Source organism: Acomys minous (assembly GCF_964271855.1).
Source record: "Acomys minous genome assembly, chromosome: 1".
Lineage (NCBI taxonomy): Eukaryota > Metazoa > Chordata > Mammalia > Rodentia > Muridae > Acomys > Acomys minous.
Window position 1 is genome coordinate 159,692,044 of NC_140483.1, and position 5,190 is coordinate 159,697,233.

Below are 5,190 nucleotides of genomic sequence, written 5' to 3' on the forward strand. Positions count from 1 at the left end.
GTGTGTGTGTGTGTGTATGTGACTTAAGCACATCTCAAAATCAAGCAAAAGAATGTGAACCTCTAGACTTCTTTATTATGGACATTTGAAATGACTGGATAATTCCATTATATTCAGACACTTTCAGAGGCCATTGTATTCTTGTTTTATAGATATTTTCACTTCATAATTCTTTATTTAAAATTACATTATTTTACTTTATGACCGGATTGATGGAAAGAATACATGGCATCATATGTGTGCCTGAAGGCTGCATAGGTCATAAGAGGTCATCAGAGCCCCTAGAACTGAAGTTAAGGTGGGTATGAAATATGATATGGGTACAAAAACAGAATTAAGGTTCTCTTCAAGAGCAATAAATGCTCTTAACCACTGAGTCATCGTTTCTGTTCCACCAAATATATATATATTGGCGGAATATATATATTCTTTGTCAGTAAATTAGCCTCTGCTGTATAGGCTTTGTTCTTTTTAAGTATTAAATAAAGCTTTTGTAGAAAAGATTTTTACTTGTTGTAAATTTGCATTGCTTACCTACACACTCTTGTACTGTCCCTTCTGCTTTGCCTCCAGAATTTTAATCATTATTGCTGGACATAAAGAACACTCATATTTACACTCTACAGGTCATATATTTTGTATATAAAAATCTTATTTGGTATGTGGTTTGCAAATATTTTCTCCTAGTATGTAAGATGTTTCAGTTGACTATTTTCTTTGAGCTACACAATTTAACTTTGATATAATCCCATTCGCCTGTATTTTCTCTGCACTAAAGGTATTCACAGACATGAGGAGATTGTTTTCATGTTTTTAGTCTGGCTTGTTTTGTGTAGATGAGTCTGTGACTTTCAAAAGGTCCGAAGGATATCTGGATACAAACTTTTGCCTTTAAAACCATCCAGTGAGTTTATCTGCTAAAACTTAAAAGAAAAATCAGAAGTTTTAATCTAATGTTAATCTAAAAACCAATATTCATCTTATTGTACTTGAATAAAAACAACAACAAAAATTGGGAGCATTTGCATAGTCTAGAAAGAAGAAAATATTTAAATTTTAACCTCAAAGAGAATATACAATTTTCAAAATATATGCTTAGATTTCCATGAGTTCACCTAATCAATTTATGGAAGACATGCTTTTCAAAATAAAAGAACTTACAGTGTCTCTTAAGAAGTTCAAATTGGATAGCCTATATCAGAGACCTGGGAGTTCTGAGTGCCCATTCAGTTCTATACAATTAGAAAGTGTGCAGAGATGTAAACCCCAAAGAAAGAAAAAATTATGTTAAATTAAAGCAAGGGCAATTAAAGGAAAGAATAAAAGGGTCTAATTAATGCCTTGTACTCATAAAATAATCTCATCAGTCTGCCATGGAGTTGGTTCCTGAATTCTCAGAATCTTCTCTCAACATTGTTTTTTAAAAACTTTATTTTTTTAAGTAGCATATTGGCATCAATAACAACTCTTAATTTCATATTAAATGAAAGTATATCCTATAAGATAATAATTGTGACAACTTTAATCTGAATCAGTTCTTAACCAATATAAATGTCTTCTTCTGAATAGTGTTACCTCAAGACCCAGCTACATCATTCCTGGGAATACCCAAAAGATGCTCCACCATACAAGAACATTTGCTCAACTATGTTCATAGCAGCTTTATTAGTTTTTTTAATTATTTTTTTCCTTTATTAATTTATTCTTGTTACATCCCTTGTATCCTCCCATTCTTCCCTCCCTCCTCTTTTCCCCTTATTCCCCTCCCCTATGACTGTTCCTGAGGGGGATTACCTCCCCCTGTATATTCTCATAGGGTATCAAGTCTCTTCTTGGTAACCTGCTGTCCTTCCTCTGAGTGCCACCAGGTCTCCCCCTCCAGGGGACATGGTCAAAGGTGAGGCACCAAAGTATGTGAGAAAGTAATATCCCAATCTGGAAAAAATTAAGTTGTCCCTCAGCTGAAGAATGGATGAAGAGACTATGACATATTTACACAATGGGATACTATTCATCTATCAGAAAGAAGGAATCTTGAAATTTGCAGACAAATGGAAGAACCTAGAAACAATCATCCTGAGTGAGATAACCCAGTCCCAGAAAGACACGTATGGTATATACTCACTTATAAGTAGATTTTAGCCCTACATAGATGTTCTCTGAGAGGCTCCACCAAGTGTGTATCGGGACAGATACTAGGACTTGAAGTTGAACTTTGGGAAGAGCACTGAGAGTTGTATGGAAGAGTCAGGGAATGGAAGGACACAGACAGTTCAGGAGCTCAGCAAGGAGACCATCAAAGTCTGCGGATCTAGACACAGGGGTTGGCATGCACAAATTGATGCACCAATGAAGGACAATGCATTCTGAGAACCTAGACTCCCTGTTCAGACGTAGCCAATGGAAAGCTCATTCTCCACGTGGTGGGTGGAATACAAGAGGGGCTGCTTCTGATCCTCTGACATGTACCCTGATGCCCATGATTTGATCACTGTCTTTTGGCAGGGCGGCCTTGTGGGCACACATGGCAAGAGTATGCAGGCTATCCTGTTGAGACCTGATAGGCTGTTGCAAGAAGGATGGAGAGAAGGCCCCCCCCTGACAGAGATCAAGGGGAGCAAAAGCAGGCAGAAGAGGAGAGGTAGTGGTAATGGAAATATAAGAGCAAGGCGCTAAAAATTGTGATGCAATGTAAACAAGTCACATTAAATAAAAATAAATGCCTTTCTTCTAAGAAAACCTGAGAGTTAAAACATATACCAAGTCCTAGCTCTCTTTCTACAAAGCAAACCTTCCTATGGAACACTTTAATTCACAGCCATACTCACTGTGAGATTGGTTCTTGATTTAATTGACAAAACAAAACAAGCAAACAAACTCGTTGGAATATTTTTAAGTATAAGGTAATAATAAAATAATCCAAATATCTATATATACACCAACATGAGTAAAACTTATAGTATGACAGTGAGTGAAATGCTCCCGCCACTACATTTTATTTTGCGAAGATTTAGGTGATGTCAAGGAAGATTATGAACAGGATCAGTTAAAGGGAAATATTACTTCATCTGCCTCATCCACAGCAAGCTTCCAACTGGTGTACATTCTCAGCCCTCAGCTATTGTGCTGAATTTATATTTTCTCTTTAAAATGTGGGCATTATTGCTCTTGTTCCTTGGGGATTTCCAGTGAAAGGGCTCTCAACACTTTCTAGTAGTTTATATATTTTTAAGCAACTGGCGGTGTGTAATGAAGGGTGAAGGAATGGGCATGTCTGCTTCAATCACCTGCATATGTTTGAAGGAGGCAGAAGAACTGACTTACATCCTTGTCACCCATCCTTGACACAGGGCGTTGTTGTTCTACTGCTCTTCCAGAGAGCAGACCCAGGAGTGAATGACGATTGTTTAGGGCCATTTTTTTTTTTAATGAAAAATAAGTCACCACAATGACAGATTACTGCTTTTGGAGATAAATTATACTTTTAATTTTGCAAATGCATCTGGAACTATAAAGGCATACACATCTAGAAGTAAAATTAAAAGCAAAGCCTGAGATTAAGTACCTTCCTGATTTGCATTCTGCTGAGCAGGACCACTGGATACAAAATGGGCTGAGTCTCTCTTTTTCTGCTATTTAACATTCTGAGTCCCAGTGACTATGCTATTATGCTTGATTTCCCAAGCCACAAAGAAAACACATTTATTTATCTTTAATTAAAAAATTTATCCTAATCAGTAATTTAGGAGGATGTAGATTAAAAAATTTTTATCCTAGAAATATCCCCCAAGGCTAGAAAATATCATTTTGAGAATATGTAAAAAGCAGTATGCTTCTCTTAAATCTTGTAGTTTGTTTTCTTGAAGGTTCATAAACAGCAGGAGCTATCACATCAACCTCAAAATCTGTTTGCTTATTTTCTGGTTGCTATAAAAATAAGTTAAAACAAGAATAAACTATAATAGCAAATAAATGCCTTGGTAGAAGTGGGAAATGGAGAAGTCTATTTCCTTCATATTAGAGTTTCCTAATTTTTCTTGTTTGAATTAAAATTGATGTGAAAAGAATCAAATCATAGCCACACTTGACAACAAACATTCATATATTCATGCATGAGTTCACCATATTTATGTATATCACATATTCCAAATATTATGCTTATAAAAATTTAACAACTGATTCATGTGTTTTACATATTCTGAAATCGCACACAAAAATTCTCAGACATGAAACTATGTAAACATATTCACAAACATTAGCCAGAAATATTCCTCTGAATTCAGATTCTCAAGCCCAATTCAGAAAATCAACTGATGGAAATTCTAAGTTGGAAACAATTGTCACTGTAATACTAATTACGAATCCTTTCTCTTCCCATTTATTTTAAGTGTATTTCTTCCAATGTGGAATTGATCTCTTTCTTTTTGCATTCAAATTCAATTGTTCATATAACTGTTGACTATCCATTTCTCACTAAAATGAGTAAATCATCTTTTTATTTTATATATGGTTAGATAGGGTCATACTGTGTGTCACTGGCTTGCCTTGAACTCAAGAATTCCCCTGTCTTTGCTTCCTTAGTTCTAAGATGAAAGGCACGTGCCATCATGCCTGGCTATGAACCATCTTATAATAGGCTTCTTGCAACATTATATGAGAGGTTGTTAAATACTTTCTTATAAGTCATTTATCACTATTGTGCTAAAGGCTCTTCAGTATTTTGGGAGGCTAAGTCCTCCTTGGATCCTGATTATATAAAATAAATGATAAAATTCTCATTAGATGTGCATGCTCTGCTCTACCCCTCTTCCACTTGACCTAGTTACCGTGTTGTATTAAAATTTGTAAACATTTGCATATATGGGACTTGATGTGTTTTGTTAAAAAAATATTTATATGGGTCTGGGGAGCTACATGACCCAGAGAGATGGCCTGGAGCAAAAGTGAGGACGAGGTATAGCCAAACCCTGAAAATGTCTTATTGAAACCTGTAGGAATTGGGGCATTTCCTCCCTGTCCTGGGACTGCATTTTCTTACAGCCCCTACATCTGCTGCTACCCTTGATATGGTCATGTAGCCTGGTGGCCATGTAACAGGATAAACTTCCTTTTTTCTTATAAGATAATGTCCAGCAGCATCTAGAATTCCTCCTTATACAAATAAGTCATTCTCAGCGTTCTGGCCCCAGC